General features: G+C 29.2%; 1 long non-coding RNA gene across 2 annotated transcripts in view; it reads right to left on the reverse strand.

Moving 5' to 3' along the window:
* The window catches only part of LOC135956050 (uncharacterized), a 43,915-nt gene that overhangs the window by 15,819 nt on the left and 2,888 nt on the right, over window positions 1-25,208 (reverse strand). The window contains exon 1 of one of the 2 annotated variants that reach the window (XR_010576333.1): window positions 5,175-5,273. The exons of the other annotated variant lie outside the window; for it this stretch is intronic. This is a non-coding gene — a long non-coding RNA (uncharacterized LOC135956050). Of the gene's footprint in view, window positions 1-5,174; window positions 5,274-25,208 lie in introns of those variants that run through there. 2 annotated transcript variants of the gene reach the window in all.

The raw sequence follows: 25,208 nt of genomic DNA on the forward strand, positions 1-25,208 counted from the left end.
CGAACACCTAAGAGCCGGATAATCCAATCCACCGAGTCGTGAAATATTAGAACATTATGACAATATGACATGATAGAATAACTTGTGAATTTACTAATTATATTTTTAAAGTTATAACAAATAAAACATTTAATTGGATAACTGTCAAATGAGCAGGGACAGACATATGCTCGACCATGCTTGCCCTCTGTCATTCCTCTAGAGGGCTCATGGCATATTTGGCACATCGCTATAGATATTTGGCTAGATTTTTAAAAAATGTTTTTAAACAAAAGAAATCCATCACTATTGCTGATTTTCTTTTTGTTAGAATAAATTTCCCTTTTTTTAGGCAACAAAAAGTGACAATGAAATTTCAAAAAAAAAAACTGAAAAAGTTGTTTTTTTAATTAAAAAAGCTTTATCATCCTAAACATGTATGGTTTATATTATTTGCATATAATTAAACAAAAGTATTTATATGTATATAAAAATAAATAATAATCGTAATAGAATTAATATTTACGTAGGCACTTCTTTAATGGACCTCCTTTTTTTAATTTCTTTCTTTTTTTCTTTCTATTGTTCTTAATTTAAATATGTATTTACGTTTAATACTATATTATAGTATAAATTGCTATGGGTTTTCATGTACCCTAAATAAAGTAAAACATTAAAGTAGCCAAATTATTTAAAACCATAAAATATTTTAAAAATAAACAAAATTATTCAAAAATTTAATTATACCTACTACTCTGGTACTTTTGTTGTGTGTTTGGAAAATAAACAACAATGAAGAATTTTAAAACAAAATATTAAAAGAAAAAAACACCAAAAGTAGATAATAAAAGTACTATTGGGCGTCAAAGAAGTAAATTGTTTTAAATGAAAATGTCTGGCCATAAAATTAGAAAAATATACATAGAACAATGTATGTACAGAGTAAATAAATATTCATACTTAATTCAAGTTCAATACAAAAACTATTTGTGTATTTTATCGAGAGTATATTAACAAGATTTACATTACAACGTTTTTATTTTAATTATGGAGATTTACAAAAAAAGATCTTGTTTATTTTTTCAAAATTTCAGTTTAGGTGTCATGAGACAGCATATAAACACTTATTATATTTCTCTCTTTCTATCAGAACACAAAGGGATTTAATTTAAAAACCAATAATTTAGGTACCAATAATTATTATTCCTTTCTCTTTCCTTGAGGCCACCTGATGCTGGCTTTTTATATGTCAAAGTTGTATACTTTCTGGTGTTACCATATTAGACTCATATTGTTTATTGCTCAGAATATCCCTCTATTAACAATTTATGATCCGTCCTATTGGATTATGTATGTGTAGATTGTCTTATTATGGCATCTAATGACTTTTTGTATCAAAAACAAAATGGAAGATCAATTTTTTTTGTTACCTGAAGAATTTCTTGATTCGTTTTAAAGTCATATTTTGGTACTACCTGGAAAGTTATTCGAAATCCTTTCAGACATTTTGAATATTTTAAACGTAAGACTTTTTATTTTCTATTTAAAACAATTTTAAATAGAAAAAAGTTTCAGCATAAATTTGCATGATTTAATTTCAATTCATATCATTTATAAGTTCCTAAATAACATCTGTGGACTTTTGACAAAACAATTTAAGAGAAATTTTCATATTTTTTCAGGAGAGCTTAAAAACTGTTGAATTTTTCGATAATTATTTTATGACAAATGTCCTTAAAGAATTTCGAAAGCTTTGTATCAATTACAAATAAATCTACACAACTTTTAATTCTGTTAGAGTGTACATTTTACATGGGTTTTGTTTTTGTTAAAATTTGTATTACAATAACAAAACACATGTAAAATTTACACTCAAAGTACACGCTAGTACGCACATACAATTTTCTGAACATAAGCGAATTCAGTTAATTGTGAATAAATTCGAAAATAATCCATCGATGTTTATGATCGATACCTCATTTTGTTCCTATTACATGTGGCTTTGCAATACAGCAATAAATCTAAACAATTTCTGCCGTTTTCGATTTTTCATGATTTTTTTAAAACAAAAAAATTTGCTATTTTCACATAAAAAATATATTTTTTTGCTTGAATTTGTTATTATAACTCCGAAACTACTAAGCTGATTGAAACGCAATATATACATAAGTGAAAATTTGTACATAGGATGGGGAAAATGTTTTCAATATTTAATCAATCGAAAGAAGAACATTAATTACTCAATTTTATGTATATCAAACAAAAAAGTTAAATTTTGTGAAAGTAAGCGAATTCACTTAATTGTGAATAACTTCGAAAAGATTCAATCGATTTGTATGATCAATATCTCATTTTGTTGCTATTATATGAGGCTTTGCGACAAAGTAATAAACCTGAACAAGGTCTGTCGTTTTCGATTTTTTATGAGTTTTTTAAACACAAAAATTTGCTATGTTCACGTAAAAAATATATTTCTTGCTTCAATTTGGTATTATAACTCCGAAACTACTGATCCCATTAAAATGCAATATATTAACAGATTAAATGCTATGTAAACTTCAATAATATCGGTCTAACCCTTTTTGAGTTATCATAAATTATGTGGAGAAACATCTAACAAAATTCACAATTTTAGAAAAAAAAATCTATCCAAAATGTTTTACCATTTTTTTACTTAGGTAACCATGATTGTTGTCAAGACAAAGTTGTCTGAGCAAAAGCATTAACCATTTTGTCATAACGAAGAAATAATATACTAATAAATGGAGACTATACCTGATAATTTTTTTGTCTTCACAACCATTTTGACGTTTATCGTGACAAACATTTATGAGGTACATAGATATATACCCCATGTCTATACTTGACAAATATTTATCATAACTATTAATGACGTTTGTTGTCAAGACAAAGTTGTCTGAGCAATACGAAGCATTGAGCATAACGAAGAAATAATATACTAATAAATGGAGACTATACCTGATCATTTTTTGTCTTCACAACCAATTTGACGTTTATCATGATACAAATTTATCTGGTATAGGCAGGGGGATAGGCAATTTTAACGTTAACAGTTTTTTTTTAAATATTATTTGGCTTAAAATTAACACCCTGTCTATACCAGATACATTTTTATCATGATAAACGTCAAAATTGTTGTCAAGATAAGATATTATCAGGTATAGTCTCCATTTATTAGTATTATTGCTTCATTATGACTTATAATAATAAAAATGTTCACTGAAAATACTTTTTCATAAATTTGCATAAAAAAATAAACATTTTATTTGAAAATAAAACGTTTTAGCATTTCCAAAACAATATAAACTAAGAGTCTATGCGAGTAAGGAGTGAGATCGAAAAATTCTTAACACACGTTTTTCATTACATTTTTTAACCCAAGTATTATTTGAATTTTTTTTTGATCAAGTTACCTTTGAAAAACATGTCAGTTATTATGTGTAATGTCAATTATATTAATTTTTTTGTTAATCTGATTAAAATGAGTGACCAGAAAAAAGTGCGTACTGAAATTATTAAATATTTTCAACAAAACCCAACTTGGTCTTACAAAAAGTTGGCCAAGCATACAAAGGTCTGCCGTCAAACTGTTTCCAATGTTATTAAACAGTACCGGGAGAACTTGTCAGTTGATAGAAAACCTGGTTCAGGTAGAAGGAATGGTCCACATGATGTTTCTAAAGCCAAAAAAATAGAACGCATTTTCAAAAGAGCTCCCAACACATCCGGTAGGAAAGCAGCCCGGTTAGCTCAGTGCTCGGACTATTTGGTACGAAAAGTTAAAGCTAATGCAGGTTTAAAAACATACAAGGCTCAAAAAGTTCCTGACAGGAACGCTACTAAAAATTTAGAGGCCAAAAACAGAGCACGGAAATTGAAGTCAAGTTTTATAAAAAAATATTCTTGCTGCATAATGGATGACGAAACGTATGTTCTGGCAGATTTTTCGCAACTTCCAGGTCAAAAATTTTATGTTGCTGATGCTCGAGGGAATGTTGAAGAAAAGTTTAGGACCCAAAAGCAGACAAAATTTCCCAGAAAGTTCTTGGTATGGCAAGCAATATGCAGTTGCGGCAAAAGAAGCCACTCATTTGTTACAACGGGCTCTATAAATACCGAAATTTACATCAAGGAATGTTTACAAAAAAGGCTGCTTCCATTCATAAGACTTCATAATGTGTCCACTTATTTTTGGCCTGACTTGGCATCCTGTCACTATGGCAAACAAGCCCTTGAGTGGTACAAGAACAATAATGTGGTATTTGTACCAAGAGAGGCAAATCCTCCAAACTGCCCGGAGCTAAGGCCAGTGGAGAGATATTAGGCTCTTGTTAAAAGAGAATTGAAGAGTACAAAAAAGGTGTCCAAAAGTGTGGTAGATTTTAAACGGAGATGGACTACATGTTCGAGCAAAGTGACAGAAAGCACTATAAAAACGTTAATGGAAGGGTTTCCGAAAAAGGTTCAAAATTTCATCACTAGTGATTAAAACTATAAAAATAATTTTTTTTGTAAATTGTAATAATAATTTCAATCAAATAAAAAAAAAATTAAAGCTGTAAGTTTAGTGGTTTCTTTTTTATAAACATATATGTATGTTAAGAATTTTTCGATCTCACTCCTTAGTATTTGTTTTCTATCTCATTATTTAAGAATCTTTACAACAACCACGAATAATTCCAACAATTTTGACACTAATTTTATGACCCACATTTTGAATGCAAAAAAAAATTTTTTGTTAAGAAATTCACCATAAAACAAAAAATGACACAACCAAAAAAAAAACACTGCAAAACACAAAACAGAATCTGAAAAATACATTTTTTTATACAATTTCATAAAATTATTTGGTAGACAACAAAAGACAGAAAAAAACACAACGAACGTATCTACAAGTACGTAGTTCTCAGAATAAACGAATTTTACACGATTGGCAATAAAAAAATGCGGAAAAGGAGAACGCAATGAATGTAACACAACATAACTACAAGTATTTAATAATCCACGTGTTAGATTACACATGTGCTGACGTTTTATTTCGCGACAGTTTTTTGTTAAATTTGTTATTTTTTATAACAAATTATAATTAATTGATATTTAAGCAAAAAATGGTTGATGAACTTGATAAGAAAATACCAAGAAACCAAATACAACAAAAAATACACAAATTTTACCTCAACTTTAGAAATTGAAATAAACTCAACACGCACGTTTAGATGTTTAGAGAGCACGTACTGAACTGAATAAAACTTTTCAAATCCCCAGAGTTTAACATAAAATATAACAAATATAGAAACTTATTCAACAACTACAGCTGATTTCAGAATGAGTACAATTTACTTGGTGGTATTTAAAATTTAAATGAGTATAAAACGATCGATTGTTTAATAATTACTCTCTCACACTTGATGAGTTGGAATTAAACAGTTTTTTTGTAATGAAAAAAACTCTTAACAATATACGACTACCTATAGATTTTTTTTAAACATAAGTTCCAGTATTTTTTGTGATAAAGCTATAATTATTAGGTAATTGATCATTTTAACACATGTATGCGAAAATTATTACAAAAAAAAACAAATGACAACAATTTTTAATACGTATATCATTAAATGAAGGTGAACCACTCACTCACTATTAATTGAGACTGTTTTATTTCACGTTCTTACAACCAACCACCCCATGCGATCACTCTATTAATAAATTAATTGCGCGCATAAAATGACGACTAATTAAAGCGTAAAATTGTTGTAAAAATCTAACAAATCAAATGCGGAATTTAAGTGTAAACAAAGTATGTTTGTATGTATATAAAAAAATGATCGTGAAAATTACTAAAAAAAATCCTTCACCCAAAGCATTTAAAGAGAAAACTGAAACTAAACTATTTCTGTTTGTTTGTTAAATAAAATATATATTCAAAGAACATGAACCACTTGAGTTTGAGAAGAAAAAAGTTCATTACACTTTGAAGTTCAAGTGAATTTGTGCAAATTATTTTATTTTTTGGAATCTCAAGCATCTGTTTGTAGTTATTAGTAAAATGCATGGAATTACCAGAAATTTTCAAAAATTGTAATAAATTTATTTAAAATTTATAGTTTTTAATATTTCTATTTGATTCATTACCCTAGGGGGAAGGATACTAAGACAGAACTAGTTATGTAACTGGTTCTTTGGGGGTAGTGTTTTAGTTCCAACACTTTATATAAAAAGAAACTAAGAACTAGTTATGTGACTGGTTCTTTGAGGGTGCTGCTTTAGTTCCAATACTTTATTTAGCTTCTAATCCAACTTTCAATTTGGCGTTGGATTAGAATATAAATATCTCATCCAAATTAGCTTACTTGCTCTGGTTTGGATATTAAAAAATTAGATTGAAATTTATGGATATTATTTTTACTGTCAGTTTTGAATTATTTTGGTTGGATCTTTAGATTTTCATTGACCATCATGTTTTTTTTATCAGTTTTAATCAGAACTTCGAATTAGTTAATTTAATTGGAGCTTTTGTTCACTAAAACCTCAATTCAGAATTTCAAAATTGCAACAATACACTTCATAAAACCAATGCCAAAGCTAAAGAATATTTCCATATTCATACACAGTTTTTAAATAGTAATAAACAAATTTATGTGTGGAAATTTTGTTTTATAAATTAAACAATTGTTTAGGAATATGGGGGTTGTTATTTAGCTTAATTCAAAGTCTTTTTTTTGAATAGAATTAATTTATAATTGAAGTAATTCATAGTAATATTCATTCAATCTTTAAATGATTGAATATTTGTCAATTCAAATAAAATCCAAATTTAATGAAAATATGTAAGTTTTCATTGTTTAATTTGTATTTGTTTTGTTTTTAATCATTTACTAAATGAATAGAAAACTGTTTCTAAAACCTATTTGTAATAAATTTAAATTGAAGAACTATTTAATGATTCAATCAGGAATTAGCTCTTTAACCCCCTGGTTATACCTGATAAATTTGTATCATGATAATCTTCAAAATGGTTGTCTAGATAAAAAATTATCAGGTATAGTCTCCATTTATTAGTATTATTGCTTCGTTGTGATAAAACTGTTGGTGCTTTTGCTTGGACAACTTTGTCTTGACAACAAATGTCATTTATTGTTATGATGAATATTAAAAGAATAAATTATCCAAGGATCAAATTCAAAACGTTTGAACTGCTAAGGAATTAAGCCAATGAATTAAGTCGTAATGAATGCTCTAATGAAACTGTTAAGAGATCAAATTGAATTAGATTTTGAAAATTTAAATAAATGAGTAATTTTTAGACTTAATTAACATACAAATCTACTATTATGCCCACTGCGCATCATAAAATACAATGTCTGTCCATCTTCAAGTTAATTAAACTCTATTAAAATCGTGTAATTACATGCAAATATACTATCCAGCCCACTGTAAAAAGTCAAAGTCTGTCTTCAAATTAATTAAAATCTATTAAAAATCGTGTAATTAAGTACAGACAATTAAAATAAATGTCGGACTGTCTTATTTTGTCTGTCTTTAATGATTTAATTGCTACAAATAATTTCGAACAATTTCAAATTCAAAATGATAAACATAAATTTCACTCAACATGCATTTCTCTGATTCAATAAATGAGTCAAAAGCATCAATCATAAATAATGAGTTTCTATAAAATTAAAATATGAAAATCTTTAATTTATCTATTTGTATATACAGTCGAATACAGTTATAACGAACTGAAAAGGAAAGATAAATTTAATATATTTCTATAATGATACATATTACGAATTATAATATTACATTTGAACTCTTGGTCATTCCTTTATGAAAATTTACTCATCTATATCTATTAAAAATATTCGAAAATTTAGTATTACTTTTGTTCGAAAAACTACGATTTTCAGTGTTTATTAATAATATTCATTATAACCTGTATTTGACTGTACTGTTTATCATTGCAAATTATTTATATAAAATTTGACTTTTAATATTTTATTTATTTTTTTTATAATTTCCAAACATGTGTTTTCACTAGATTTTTGAAGTTCACGGCTAATTGGTTTAGTATTGAAAACAAAATATTGTGGTTTATCGATTATTCCGCAGTAGTTTTTTTTTGGAATATGTAAATATTTTCACTTTTTGGACAACTGTCAAGAAAAAAAGATTATAAAATGCACACAAAACTTGTTAAAAATATGACGTGTGTACAATTAATAAAATTTTATAGTTAAATTTTGAAAATTCCATTAAATTTTCAAATAATTAAGATTAAATAGGAACAGCAAAGATTACGAGATACACCAGCATTGTTAAAATATATTTGTAATAGTAAATTGTAAAAAAACAAGTAAGAGAGCTATATTCGGCTGTGCCGAATCTTATATACCCTTCACCAAATTATAATTCAAAATAAAAATTTCAAATATTTTTAGGTAAACAAAAAATTTTTTTTCCAGTTTTTTTTTATTTTTTAGAATAAAATTTATTTCAAATTGTTACATTAAAATTTAAAATTTTTATTTTTTTAATTTAAATTTTTTTTTAAATTTGAAATTTTTTTTTTTTGGTTTTTTAAATTTTTTTGGAAAAAAAAAATTCGGGTTAAAAAATATTTTTTCCGATTTTTACCCATTGTAGGCCCAACTTACTATGGTCTTATATACGTCGTTGCAAAGGTCTTTGAAATATCTATCATTAGATATCCAATTGTCTATATTAATGTCTTAGTAATCCAGATATAGGTCAAAAATAGGTTAAAAATCGAGGTTGTCCTGGTTTTTTCCTCATATCTCAGGCATTTGTGGACCGATTTTGCTGATTTTAAATAGGAAACTTCTCGAAAGCATGTCTGACAGAATTATTGAAGATTTGGATACCGAAGATATCTGGGGTCTTCAGAAAATTGATTTCAACAAACAGACGGACAGACATACAGACAGACGGACATGGCTTAATCGACTCCGCTATCTATAAGGATCCAGAATATATATACTTTATAGGGTCGGAAAATTATATTGTGGAAATTACAAACGAAATTACAAACTGATATATATCCTTCTCACGAAGGTGATGGGTATAATTAGAGCTTAAATGCTAAACTAAATAAAAAAATATTTGAACTTTTCACAACCCTAGCACAAGATTTGAAGGTTCATCGTCAAACTGTTTCGAAAGCCATTAAACAGTATAAGGAAGACTTGAACTTTGAATGAAAACCTGGATCAGAAACTTAAAAAAATCACGCATTTTTAAGTCATACACCTAATAAATTCATATTTAAAATTCTTTCAAAATGTCCTCCTAACTATATAATAGTTTTTAAGAAACTGTAAAAACGACAAAAATATTTTCTGACTTTTGCTTTACAAGTGGCCTGAGACACATAATGATTGGGGGCATTTTTAATATCTCGAACATTTTCCAAACAATTTTTTTTACTATTAAAAGGTTTTGGAAAGATTACGTTTCTGTTGTAACTTAATGCGAAATTTTATATTTAATATAAACTTTAACAAAATCATTATAACAACAGAAACTAGTTTTTAAAACTCTCTAGTTTGTTATACTTTCCGACTTAATGTAACTAAACCGGTATAAAGCTGATAAAACCAGAATTAGAATTTCAAAAATAGTTTAAACGTTATAATAAAAAGCTTACTTCAATATTATAAATATTAAATATACATCAATAATTATTTATTTATAAATTATTTACATTTACATAACAATAAATATGCATAACGGAAAACTTTTACTGTAATTAGCAAATTCTTTTTTTAATTAATTACAAAATAATAAAAAACCATGTACCGGTTTTTAAATATAACAACAAGTTAATGTAATTATTAAATATTAAAAAAACATAAATTTAAATAATAATTTCTTTGAAATTACAAACAAAAACCAGCTGTATTGAAATGAAAATATGTATGTAATTAAAATGTTTATATTTAAAATTGAAATTAAAATAAATGAAATTAATTTCATTATTAATACAATAATCAACATACCTTGTTTAACATAAATTACAAATATAAGCAACAAAAATATATTAATAATATATATTTAATTACTAAAATACCAGCTGTAAATAGATCACTGTATATTGCAAAACAAATTCAAAACAATACTATATAATGCTTTTGCTTTTTTTCACTAGAATTCTTTATTTATTTTTGTTAATTTTCTTTTAATTTTATTATTTTAAAAATAAATCTTTTTTCTTTTTATTATATGTGAATGTAATTTTAATACAAAATTATCTTTCTTGTTTTTCAAATGATCACTACACAAATTGAAATGTTTAGTTTTAAAATTGAAATTCGCCTTCCGTTATTTAAATATTAGAATGATTTTCGTTAGCGAACCGTGTGTTTTGATTATCTCTGCGAGACTAAATTGAATATAACGGAAATTCCTTTTTCTTTGGTTTTTTTTGTGAGAAGACCACCACAACCAGCCAAAAAAAAAATCCATCATCATAAAACGATCGATCGCATACACGACGATCGATTTTAAATTCAACGAATGCTTGTTCACACAGTTTGAAAACAATTGAGAAAAACTTTCTTTCTCGTTTTCCTACAGTGAATTCAATTTTCATTAAATTTTTCTAATAATAATGAACTTGACCATAACAATTGGTGTTTTTTTTTATCTCATTTTATGCGTGTTTGTATGTATGGATCATTAACCTTCTAATGTAATAATGGAAAATGTTAATTATTTAATAAATAAAAACAAAATTTAAGGCATTATGTATTTAAAATGCAATAAGGCGTTAAGAGTGTGTTCGTGTTTTTTGAAATAAAAGAAATTTACACAAATTCTAGTTATTAAATTTAATTTTTATACAGAAATCGACGAACATAATGCATAATGCCAATTTTAGTAAAATCTTCAGTATTTATTATCTGTGGATTAAGTAATAATATTTTGAATTTGTTTTATTAAAACTGAGCAGTAGAAAATAATTCCATATTGATCCTTAAAGTTCAAATCGCAAGTGCTGTCAGATTATATTCAACCAATTCTTAAACCCCAAAAAAATTCTTTAATTTGTTTAACCAAATTTTATAAGTTTTAATTAGGACTTTGGAAATGGCCACAGATTACAATGGACAAATATTTATATTAAAGCGTTTCTTTTGAAACATTTATTGAATATAAATTTATTCCATTGTTAGCTATGACCTTTTCCCATCTTTCTGGCAATATATGGATTCCCCGCTAAAAGAACTGCTCATATTTTGAGGCCACGGACGACTCAAGCAAATTTCGCTTACTCTGTTCTGAAGTGAAGTGTATCCCAGAGAGAGTGTTCTGCATCGAACGAAACAAATGGTTGTCGTATGGGGCACGGTCTGGACTATAAGGCGTGAGGCAAAACTTCTCAAAAATTCTTTCTTTTAACAGGTATTGCAAATGTAGCAGATTGTTGTCTTGGTGGAATATTACGGTTTCATGTCTGGCCGCATATTCTGGACGTTTTCCAATCAATCCTCAATTCAACCGAATCAGTTGTGTTCGTTACAGGTTCCCTGTGATGGTCTGGGTAGATTTTAGCAGCTCAAAATAGGTAGGACCCTTTTGCTCCTACGAAATACCAATAATTACCTCAGTGCCATGGATATTTGGCTTTGGTCGGGTTTCACATACGATCTCTTACGCTTCGGGTTATCGTGATCTATTCATCGCAAGTAATGATTCCGTGCAAACATGATTTCAGCTTCATTTCCCTGATTTTGAATGAATCCTGCTGGTCGTCTGTAGCTCCCAATGTTTTGCAAGCTCTTGTTGAGATTTACAACAATATTCATGGAGTAATGCCTCCAATTCTTGGTCTTCAAACTTGTTTGACTGAACCGCAGAACCATCTCTCGAACGTTGAAACCGTATGAAACACATTCACCATAAGGTTCGGTAAACAATCGGTGTGCTTTACGGCACTTTTTCTCAAATTAAAAAAGGAAAGCAAAACTTCCCGCATATGACACTTTGTTGGAACAAAATTCGACATTTTCGAAGCAAAAATAAACTTTGTTGTTTACACTATAATGTTCAATAACTAAGTGAGAATAAATGACAGATATGTACCCTTCAAAATTACGTCAATGAAGCCTAGACACCTTGAAAGAGTTTGCATGTCCGAAAAGATGTTTGAACGCTATAAAAGAAAATCATTTTGCACTTTGGCCAACCAGACGAATCGACACCAAAACCAAATATCCATGCTCTAATTACGATTTTTAAATTTGCAATGGCGATTTTTTTTTTATCGGGATATTAACAATTTTTGGCCAAATTCATGTGGCAGCCCAATTTGTTTTTTTATTTACTAAATAAATATTATAAATTTAATTAAAAAAATCTTAATTTTATCTTGTTACCAAGGTTCGTTATCAAAACGAGATTTAATCGATTTTGTTTTCTATTTTTACTTAGACGATAAAAAAAGTAGTCAAACGCAACGTTATCGAACTACATATTTAAAATTTTAACAATAAATTAGAACGCATTTGGATCCATTGTTAATTTAAGGTTTAATAAATAGATATTTAAAATTTGTAGTGAAATTATTTCTAAAAAAAATCTCTAAAGAAAGCATAAACACTAAACATAATTCTAAAAAATAGTCATTAGGTTTAATATGATTTTAAACATTACTTTAAAATTGAGCTGTTTCTGTGAATATTTTAATTTCAATTTAATGTACTACGTTACTTTTAAAGTTTATAAACAATAAAAAGCATTTATTTGTTTATTTATTTATAAGTTTGTATTAATTCATAGTGATATTTGTTGTTATTACAGTTGTTGTTATTGTTTTTGCAAATGATCATACATATGCATGGATCTGTATGATCACTACAAGTGATTTCTTATTCATGTCTGTGAATAATAAAAAAAATGTATGAACAAGTAGTATTTCTTTGAGTATATTTGTTTGTCCGTCTGTACAACTACTATTTACTGTCTGTTCAAGTACATGATCAGATTTTGTATTTGTTTACATACGCGTGGCATTATAAATAAAAACCAATAACAAAAACTACTTACTATACATACATCTGTATGTACTGTAAAAATGCCATCAAATTGTTTGGTTTGGTTAGTTGGCATTGGGTTTGGTATTTTTTTATTTATTCGCTTATAAAACAAAATAAAGTTTTTATGAAAATTTGCAAAAAAAAAAAACAACAAATTCTTAAATAACAATTAAATACTCGTAATGCATAGGTAGACATTATGTAAATAAATTCTATTTTAATGTATGTGGCATAAAAAAGGGTTTATTTTTATTAAGTTTGCAAAATAGTAAAAAATGTTACCATATTTCCGGGTACAACTTCATTGAATCTCTCTATCTCTATCTCTCTCTCTATGTTGTTATTGTTATAAAAACTGCAGAGAGGTAACCATATTGTTTGTTTATGCATTCGTAAAGTCATTGCGCTGCCAACTGCGTTCAATTAAGTTGGCCATATTTCAAGAAATATTCATACAATGTTTAAATTAAAATGTACTGTTACAAATAGTATATAGAAATTATAATTTTGTATTTGCATAAAAATTAATATTCGTTGTATAGTTTGAAAATTATTAAAAGGTGTAAAATTTTTTAATTAAATCTGATTTTTTTAAAATACATACAGTGAGTAGTGAACTTGTATTCAGAACTATATTTCATAAACACGACTCCTTACTAAATATTTATCGTTGGCTTAGAGTGCAAAAGTGCTAAGTCCCTTTTCACAAAAATAAACGTTGAAAAAAAAATTCCTCTAATCTGTTCCGGTGAATGTGTTCCATCGGTTTCAACTTGCGAGAGATGGTTTGTGCGGTTCAGAAGTGGTGATTTTGACACGGAATACAAATATCACCCAGTCCAACCAAAAAAAGTTTGAAGACCATGACTTGGAGGCATTATTCCATGAAGATTGTAGTCAAACTTAACAAGAGCTTGCAAAATCATTAGAAACTACTCAAGCAGCAATTTTAAAACGTTTGCGAGCATCAGGATTCATCTAAAAAGCAGGGATTGGGTTCGATACAAATTGAAGTTGAGAGACCTTGAAATTCGATTTTGTATGTCTGAAATACAGCTTGAACGTTTTAAAAGAAAATCAGTTTTACACCGAATCATTACTTGAGAGGAAAAATGGTTCCATTACGATAAACCGAAGCCTAAGAGATCGTATGTGAAGCTCGGGCTACCAGCCGAATCGACACCAAAGCCATATAAACAAAGTAACTCTCTGTATTTGATGGGAGCAAAAGGGTCCTATCTATTATGAGCTGCTGAAATATGACCAGACCATCACAGAGAACCTGTATCGAACACAACTGATTCGGTTGAAGCGAGCATTGGTCGTAAAACGCACAGAATATGCGGTCAGACATGAAACAGTTATATTCCATCATGCCACACATTGCAATATCTGTTAAAAACTATTTAGAATGAAGTGGTTCGGAAGTTTTGCCTCACCTTTATAGCTTTATAGCCGATACCTTGCCCCGTCCGACTAATATTTGATTCGATCGAAGCAGAACGCTCTCTCTGGGATATGCTATGAAATTGCACAATTTGAATTTAACTCTAGAATTCGAATATACTAGTTTAGTCCATTAAGATCAGTCATGAAGCTACCGGAAGGAAGATAATGCTGTGTATAAATAGTGGCAGCGGTTGCATTCTTGTACATTATAAAGTGTGTGTATTTCTGTGAATTATAAAATTGTGTTTGTATAAAATAAATAAGGAGTTGTTACAATTTTTAAAGGAAATAATCCACAGTTATTAAAAGGTAAAAACTTAACAATATTTTTAAATTTTCTAATTTTAAATTACCATAACTTTAAGAGGTGAAAGATCTAAGATTTCGGATTCACAGGTTTTTTTCCTATTGCTTACCGATATGTGTCATTTTTTTTTTCATTTCGAAACTCAAAAGCAATACAAGTCATCTGAATTCAGTTGCAATGATTCTCAAAAATGTTTGACTTTTCAGACAATTTTATTCAATTATTTTTAGTGACGAACTTCTTATACATATGTTTCACATACATATATTCCTGAATATATAGCTTTTAACAGTGAGTTAAATCAGTTCACAATTAGATGAGAAAATTATTAATCCAAATGTTTGTTCTCGACAATAAATTAAAAAATTATAATATTTGAGATTCGGAACAGCCGAATATAGAACAATTATTTGGTTTATCATTCCCCGATTCCTGGAGTTACTCGTTTCTACTCAGGTTTTCAATAATTTTCACTACGGATAATAAGATCGTATAATGTTTATATACCGAGAACGTACTGTAAACTTTAGGCGCTAACATTGACATACTGACATATGAAATCTAGGCCATCAAAATTCTAAACTATTACCGCAAACACACAAGACAAATGCAACTATTAACATTTGTTTGTTAGTCTTTATTTTTAGCGTAATTAACTTGATCAAATTTGTTTATTTACTTAGTATTATTTATATTATTGTTGCCAATAATTTCGAGAGCAGGCGTTAAATTGACATGTGATGTTTAGATTATTAGAAACTATTAAAGGAAGACAAAAATTGACGTTTAATTAGAAGTATAAAAAAATTATGCACAAAACCAAATAAAGGAATAATTATTAAATGTACTAGTATTTAATAAATATTTATATAAAATTTGTATAAAACTTTTCTGGTGAATTTCTCTAAAATTATTAGTATCAAAATATTTCTCATATCTTAGAATTTTTATGAACTTTTTTCTTTGAATTTGTTCATTAATGTGGCCTACATTTGTTTTTATTTTATTTATTTTTTGTGTTTTATGTAAACAATTAACAATTTAAAAGTCAGTATTCTCAATTGCCTTCATGTTGGGAAAACTGGGTCGTTTATTAGTGTGAAAATGTCAAGGAAGTAAAATGGGAGCTGTTCAAGTGGTTGGCAAAAATATGACGTTAATTAAGATTCATATTAAATCTGTTAAGAATCATTTAAATTTCACTTAAAAATGTAATGTATTACAAAATAACTTTCGCCTCCCTTTTTATTATAGGGTATCAATTAAACCATCTCTGCTGATCGCAAACAAAATTTCCAAGAAATATAATTGGCTGCATATTCTTGTATGTCTGGAAATGAAATAGTTTTTTTTTTCTACAAAATAAATTCCATGCAAACAGACAAAAAGTTCCTTCTATGCATTCTCAAAGAATTTGTTTTAAGTTCATTAAACTACACGACAACATAATAATGATCATTGATCGTAATGTCTGGAAGAAGGACAACAAACCCAAGGATTTTGACCTTCTTCTTTTAATCATTTTTTTTATTGAACAGATAATTTCACAATGTTGGTTAACACAGTTTATTAGTTTCAGTTTTGTTTGCTTTTAAAACATTGGACGAACAACATTTAGTCACAGATCAATGCTCTTTTTTTATATGATGTTCTTCAGCTGCTTTATTCTGTCTACAAACCACTGACAACAGACAGTGTTCGATTTTAATTTAAAGAAAACATTCTTGTTTCTAGATTTTTTTAGTTTTAGCCTGGGAATTTATTGTCTTATGCTGCTTACCTTACTTGTTGATTTAACAGAAGCCAGACAATTTGGTTTGTCTGTTCCTTTTGTTTTATAAATTTAGTTTTTGCCTTTTCATTTTGTCTTTTTATGCTTTTGGCGGAGCATCACTTGTTGCACGTCTGTTTAGTTTGAAATGTTTAAGAAAAATACTTCATCTTATTTCAGTTATTTAGACTATAAGAGAAGTTTTTTTTTGGCGAAAAATATTAATAATTTAAAGCCAGGTAAATAAGAATTGTTATATTTTTATCTGCTAGTTAAATAGCTAGCTAGTACTGGTAGACGTCATGTATGTACGTCAAAACATTTGTTTAAATGTCATTTAAAAATGAAAAGTTTGTTATTTTGATTTTTCACTGACGTATTTTAATATTTAAATAAAGTTCAATTTGGAATTAAGATAAAAGTTATAAACTTTCTTTCCTCAATAGAAAACATGCAAACTAAATGTTAATTGTAATTTAGGCGTTAGGCAACCAACCACAATATTTTATTAAGGAGTTTTACATATTTCAAGTATTTCTTGTGCTGAGATTGAGAAACATCCGTAATGGACAGTTGATTCTTCAAAGACTTCTGACAAACAAATGATGGACTATGGGTACTAAATATGAAGTCAGGGGGATTCAACTTTGTTCTCAAAAAAGACAGTTTAATTTCAAATTATATGTTAACTGTAATTAATTAAGGCTTTTGGCAACCAACGATAATAGATTAATTACTTATTCTTAGATTGTTATTTATTTCAAAACATTCTTCTGAGATTGAGAAACACCATCAATTATATATTGTTAATCATCAAACTCTTCATCTTTACAATTGTTTCCCCAAAGTTTACTGACAAACAAATGTTGGGATACCATTGTGGATTGGAGCCTAACTGGACGCCTCGAAGATCTCGATTATGCCGACGACATATGTCTCCTAGCCCACATATTCAACGATATGGCAGCCAAAATAGGGGAAATACAGATCACGACAAGTGACGCTGGTTTACATATTTAACATAGGAAAGACCATGGTCTAGCGTTTAAATACCAGCAACTCCAAAAAGTTCCAAATAGTTGTCCAATCGTTTATATATCTGTATCATATCAGCATCAGGCAGCTCCCGAGAAGTATTACAAATCGTATCAAAAAAGCAAACCAAATATTTGGGGCACTGCAAAAAGTATGGAAATCACCTCAAATTGATATGAGGACCTCTTTTCATCTAACGTGTATTCCGCCCTGTTGTACGGCTGTGAATCCTGGAACAACACAGCTAGCGAATTGCAATACATGCTTAAGATATTTTGGAGGAATGTTATCTCAAACAGAGACCTGTGGAAAAGAGCAGGTGAAACACCAATACGTATCCAGATCATCAATCGTAAATGGAGTTGGATTGGCCATGTTCGCAATTGAATGGAACCCCCAAGGCAGTAGAAGAAGAGGCAGGCCCGCTAACACCAGGAGGAGACAAATCAAGACTGAAACAATTTGAACTGGAAAGTCCTGGGCCGAAGTGAAGCCGATAGCACGGAATAGATCACAATAAAAAAAATTTGTTTTGGCCCTTTGTTCCACCTTGGAATCATAGAAATGAATATATATTGCGGGTTTCAAAAAAAACTTTCGCAAATAAAGCTCATAATCTGGTAATGAGACCCCACCAAGAATACTCACTCTAATTGACTCTATTAGTCCTTGGTTTAATTCAGCAATTACTCAGAGCGTATTGGTGGTAGCTATGACCACAATGTACAGTTAACAATCTTGGAACACTGTTTTGTAATTCATAAATACGTAGAGGAATACATATTTTTAAAAAGGAAGGTTTTTTTCGGGCAATCAGAATTATAGTTTTCAGAATGGAAATCATCTTACGCCATACAACGAATTTCCTTAAAATGATCTAAAATAATTGTTTGAGCTAGAGAGACTCAATAACACTGCAGTAAATAAACTCCAAATCGATAACATTGGAGATGACAAAGAAGGATTCACACTCTTCAAGAAACTATCGATCTCCCTGTTGGCAACGCAATCAGATATGTCAACTCATTTTATTTTGCCATTTCATTTATGCCATGTTTCCACGGCAGTCTGAATTACTTAATTCGCGTTTTGAATTACGATTGCGAATCAACCTGTTTACACGACACATTCGTAATTCAATTTGACATTTATTTATTTCTTCTTTTTGTTTTTTTTCTTCTGTTTACATGTTTTGTTTTTTTTGTTTATTTTGTTTGTTTGGTGCGAATTTTAAATTTGGCAATGGATTAAAAAGGTAAGTAAAAACATAAAATTGTAGCATTATTAATTAAACAAATATAATTTAATTATTATTTTCATTATTAGAAAAAAGAAAAAGTGCAAGCAAGTGGGACCAGGGCAGCGAGCGGGCTTTATTAGAGGTGTGGGCTGAAAGAATGGCAGAGCTGCTACTTCTACAAATGAATTTAACTTTAATCAGACTTTTTATTTCTTTTAATTTATTTATTTAATACAAAAATCTTTTTCTTTATTTTGTTTTGTTTTGACATTTTTGTTTGGACAGCTGATTTTGATACATAAATAATCGATAAAAATTAGAGATGACAGTCATTCGTTCGTAATTCATAAGGTAATTCAAACTGAACTACGTACGAACAAGGTAATTCGCACTTGAAATTTTGTATGGCGAATCATGTAATTCAGTTCGTAATTGGGGTTGAATGACGAATGAGAGCATGAATGACGAATAATGCCGTCGTGTGAACATGGTATTAGAACTGTAACACAATGAGTTTATCATATATGACGATAAGGCGTTAAGCTAAGTCTGGCTATCCGACAACACAAGAATCCTTGCAACCTTAATATTATCCTCAAACATTCTCTAAATATCAATAGATGTTTCTATTTGAATGGCCTTCTTAAAATTGGAAACAAAAATAACCGCTCCAGTTTCATACTTTATCAGACACTTTAAGAGGACCTAAAATGTCCGGCGCAATCCAAAAACCGTCATTCTCAAATAGTTTAAGAATGAGAAATGTTTTTAACAACGAAACATTTTGCTTGTCTGATGGAATCAAACCCGCAACCTTAGATTGATAGACCAGCACACTATCTCCTAATCTATCGGGGCACCCCAAGAGGCATGAGCCCTACCAAGTCGACGTCTTTCACCGCTATTAGTCCCATCCCTTATCACCCAAGGTAAATATAGGACAGATTATTAGTTATGATAAACAAAATGGGCGATCGAATTCATAAAACCAGCCAAGCATGGTGGCTTCACAACCAATAGTCATAACTGGTTTATCCGCACTCTGTGGCCGAGTTAATCCAATTCAAATCTCATGAAAATCTTACTAAAAATATTCACGAAATAATTGAATTTCTGTTCAGAGATAGATTTTCCAAATTACTGTAAAAAAAACCCCAAAAAGTTATGACAAAACTCGTGTAAACCAGATGTATTTACACGCGTAATAACAAATGTACTGGGAAAAAATTCCCATCTTAGTGATAATGTTGTGACAACTACTGATAAGAATTTCACAGAATAGACAAGTTTCTTATCATTTGACATTTCTTTGTAAGAAGCTGTCTACAAAATGTCATTATTTGAGGTGGAAATTTGAAGCGCAAACAGTTTGGCGTGTGGAAAAGTTTATTTTATGTATAAAGATAATATATAAAGTTAAATTTAATAAGTTAAGGCATATCTTAGGGGCTTCATATAGTTCGGAAATAATTTAATCTAATAGGATGGAGTATTAACAGATATGTGATGGAAATCGATCAGTTTCAAAACGATCAGAAAGAGTGTGATTAAGTTTATTCGATTTCAAATGTGATTTTTAAACTAGTAGGTTATTATTTCCTTCCAAACAGCCTAGACGACAAATATCAAGTAGTTTAACATAATTTGATCCTTACTATTTCTATTACTACCTAGATGACTTGGTTTTATTTAATTTGAGAATTTATTAAGCACTTTTTCAGATCCAATGCACTAAAAGACATCACTATTCTTAACGAATAATGAATATAAGATGTTTACAAATGATCTTGAGCAACTAACGAGTGCAGAGTAAACCTGCAGCAGGGCAGACATTGCTTTACAGTCTGCCAAGTGTCTAAATGTGTTCTATAAATTAAATTCTGAGACCCTATAATTACATTTTAATTAAACTTTAATTACACAACCCTCGTAACTCATTATGCAAATTTTGCAAACAGATAAAGTTGTTGATATTTACTTTTATGCCACAGTAAAAAAATTTCTTATCATACCTCAAACGCCAGTCAAAATTGTATACATTTTATCTTTTAACCTGTTTTACACAATTTCATAAATTTTCTCGCCAAGTATTTGGAGTTTAAGGTTGAAAATTGTTCCACTATTTTGTAGATATTAAACGTTATCAGCCTGTCATCAATTCTGCTAACCATTTTCACTTCCACCCACTTTACCTGTTATTTGTATTTGGGTTCAAAATACTAAGAAGAACTTTATCAGTTGGTAGTTCCCAACTTTCAAAATAAAAGGAAATGACGGTAGGTATGTATTAGGTTTGTCATTTCAATAAAAATTATGCGAATAATCGAGGAAACAAAATAATATTTATTCGAATGAATAAAATTTTCAGTTTAACAAAATAATTGTCGATTAATCGAAGACTCGAATAAATTTATTTTCAAACTAAAATTCATATGAGGATCAGTTAAAACTATATATGGAATTGAAATTCTTAGTTCGTTCGAATAATCAAGAAAATTTAAAAAATTATTCGATTATTTGAGTAATAAAAAATGTTAAACTTTTATTCGATCAAAATTAAACTCGAATAATTGACAAACCTAGTAAAAAAAAATAACCTTGAAATAAATAATTTTACTTTTACTCTAGAACTACTGAATGGTATTTGTTCCATTCTTTTATCTATATTTACCGTACTCACCCAAAGTATTTCGATATCAATTCGCAACCTCAATAACTTTTAATTGTTAAACATATTTGTATACTTAATCAGCAGCTTCTTTTGGAATTAAAATTTATAAAGAAAAAGTTTTTTTTTTTTTTGAAACTGGCACAATTTTAATCTGTATGTAAGGTTATTTTGCATATTAATTTTGTTCTTAATTAACAACTAAAAATGAATCATTGTACTAAAACTTTTAATCACATTTAATATTTGAAAAAAAGACACTCCTTTCAATTAGCTATAGCTAACAAGCCCCCGGAAATTAAGTACATACTTAGTGTACTGAAATAAATACTTCATACTTGACGTTCGAATTTATGTTAAAGCTTTATGTGCGTCATGTAGTTTAAAAATAGCAACGCATCTAATTTCAAATGACAATATATATATATATACCCATTTATTTCCCCACCAGAGTGAAAAGTAACAGATTAAAATAATCCGCCAAAGATATTTTCTCATCAATTTTAACCCATTAAATATGGAGAGGAGTGAATATTTTAAAAAAAGAAAAAATGATGAATAAACACATGCTTTAACTTTTAGCTGGAACTTACTATACCGGGCCTTCGGGTTTTACTAGTATTCTGAATCGCGACAATCGTACATATAGCGACTGAATGAATATCCTTAAGATGATCTAAAAGTAATTGTTGTGCTTGAAAACCTCAATTATGAAACAAATACTTCGATACATCGGAATAAACTAAAATAAACATGAGTGTTAAGGATATATTTACTACACCATTTCCAATTGTATTTCAGAAGTTTCTAATTGTATTTCAGAAATTTCCAATTGAATTTCAGAAATTTCTAATTATATTTCAGAAAATTCCATTTATATTTCAAAAATTTCCATTTATATTTCAGAAATTTCCAATTATATTTCAGAAATTTCTAATTATATTTCAGAATTTTCTAATTATATTTCAGAATATTCCAATTATATTTCAGAACTTTCTAATTGTATTTCAGAATTTTCTAATTGTATTTCAGAATTTTCCAATTGTATTTCAGAAGTTTCCATTTGTATTTCAGAATTTTTAATTTATATTTAAAATGTTTCTAATTGTATTTCAGAATTTTCCAATTGTATTTCAGAATTTTCTATTCGTATTTCAGAAATATCCATTGGTATTGCTATTACACCATTTCCAATTGTATTTCACAAGTTTCAAATTGTATTTCAGAAATTTCCAATTGAATTTCAGAAATTTCCAATTCAATTTCAGAAATTTCCATTTATATTTCAGAAATTTCCATTTATATTTCAGAAATTTCCATTTATATTTCAGAAATTTCTAATTATATTTCAGAATTTTCTAATTATATTTCAGAATATTCCAATTATATTTCAGAACTTTCTAATTGTATTTCAGAATTTTCCAATTGTATTTCAGAATTTTCCAATTGTATTTCAGAAATTTCCATTTGTATTTCAGAATTTTTATTTTATACTTAAAAAGTTTCCAATTGTATTTCAGAATTTTCCAATTGTATTTCAGAATTTTCTATTTGTATTTCAGAAATATCCATTGGTATTGCTATTAGAATTTTCTGAAATACAAATCGAATTGTTATTTTCAAATTTTTTTTTTGGTGAAAAAAAATTCGGGTTAAAAAATATTTTTTCCGATTTTGACCCATTGTAGGTCCAACTTACTATGGTCTTATATACGTCGTTGCAAAGGTCTTTGAAATATCCATCATTAGATATCCATATTGTCTATATTAATGACTTAGTAATCCAGATATATGTCAAATATCGAGGTTGTCCTGGTTTTTTCCTCATATCTCAGCCATTTGTGGACCGATTTTGCTGATTTATTGAAGATTTGGATCCCGAAGATATCTGGGGTCTTCAGAAAATTGATTTCAACAGACAGACGGACATGGCTTAATCGACTCAGCTATCTATAAGGATCCAGAATATATATACATACTTTATAGGGCCGGAAAATTATATTGTGGAAATTACAAACGGAATGACAAACTTATATATACCCTTCTCACGAAGGTAAAGGGTATAACAAAAATCTGGCACAATCGCTCAATTCCAGAACCTATGTGAAGGAGACAATTGAATTTTTAATTGTTTTAATGCATCGTCGTTGTGAAGCAGTAATAAAAAACAGGAGATATCCAACAAAATACTGAGTCACTAAAAGAGCCAGACAATTTTTGTAAAAACGAAACCCAAGTTTCCATTGTTTTTTCCGTGGGCAACTCACTTGGATCCATGCGTATCACGAAAGAAGTAAACATAAGGTCTCATTCGATACTCGTTGTTTCCATACTGAACCGACCAAATTCTCTGTTGAAGGAATGGCAGTGATTCAGATTCATTCTCGATAACTCTTCTTAACACAAATACCATACTTTTTAGTTTGTTTTCTATTTTCACCTAAAAAAATTCAAATAGTTAAATATTTGGAAAAGTTTCCATTGTTTTTGTCAACCACTGTAAGTAATGGGCCTTTCATTAAGCGCTTCTTATTTTTAAATTTAAATAAAAAACAGTATTCGTTTGAAAGTCCTATCGATGCCATTATGTATGGAAAAATTTTTGCCGCGGCTTCGCTGGGTGAAGGACATCCGAAATGTAAAATTTTCAATAGCTCTGGCTCATAAATCAGACTGAATTTAACCGAGCATGTGTTATGTTGGCTTTGAGGGACACTGTGGACCTGCGACTTAAGAAAACCACAGAATAAAAAGTCTAACGGCTCAAATCGCACGAACTCAGTAGCCTGCTCATATCAACTCCACGTGAGATGACCATGCCTTCAAATCGCTCGTGCAGAATGACCAATGTGACATGAGCTGTGTGACACGTGGCGCTGTCCTGTTGTCGTTGATGTCCATATCATTCAATTTAGACCAAACGAAGTCGAAAATCATCGACCTAGCCGTTGACGGTGATGGCCTGGACAACAAAATATGGAATTCACACCAAACAGTGACATTTCCGTGATGAATTGGACGTTCTTGGATCTCATGTGGATTGGTATCGTTCCAATTACCACAATTTTATTAGTTGATGTACCCAACCATCCAGAAATGGGCCTCACTGGAATGTCACCCGAACACAACACCCATTTTGATAAAACAATTTTATTATTTGCAAGTGGTGATTTGGCAAAACAAACTGAATAAATGGTCGCTATCAACTTTCAAAGTTCGGAAGTCCCTATTGGAAGACACTTTAGAAAATTGTAACGGACGACAAACTAAGAATAAAGCATGTGCACATTTAAAACTCTTAGGGTGGGTTATCCGTCGGACAATTCCAATATTACACATCGAATTTTTGAAGTTGATGGAATATGCGTCGGACATAGCTAACTTAATACCTATTGGCATCTTATCATTCATATTTTATTCCAAAGCCCGTGAAATTTTGAAAACAGGAATGCAAAGTTATTCGAAAATTGATAATAATAAGTGCTGGTTCACACACGTCCAGCTTACTTGAACAAGTCTTGAGTTTATAGAAGAGAGAGAGCAGAGGATATTGGTAAGATTTTCCTACTTTTCTTCCTCTCTCTTCTATTAACTCAAAACTTGCTCAAGTAATCTTGACGTGTATGAACCAGCAGTAACGACCAAAAATCCCACAAAAAAAACCCAATCCCCATTGAGGTACCCCC

Source organism: Calliphora vicina, chromosome 3, assembly GCF_958450345.1.
Source record: "Calliphora vicina chromosome 3, idCalVici1.1, whole genome shotgun sequence".
In the NCBI taxonomy this organism is placed as follows: Eukaryota; Metazoa; Arthropoda; class Insecta; order Diptera; family Calliphoridae; genus Calliphora; species Calliphora vicina.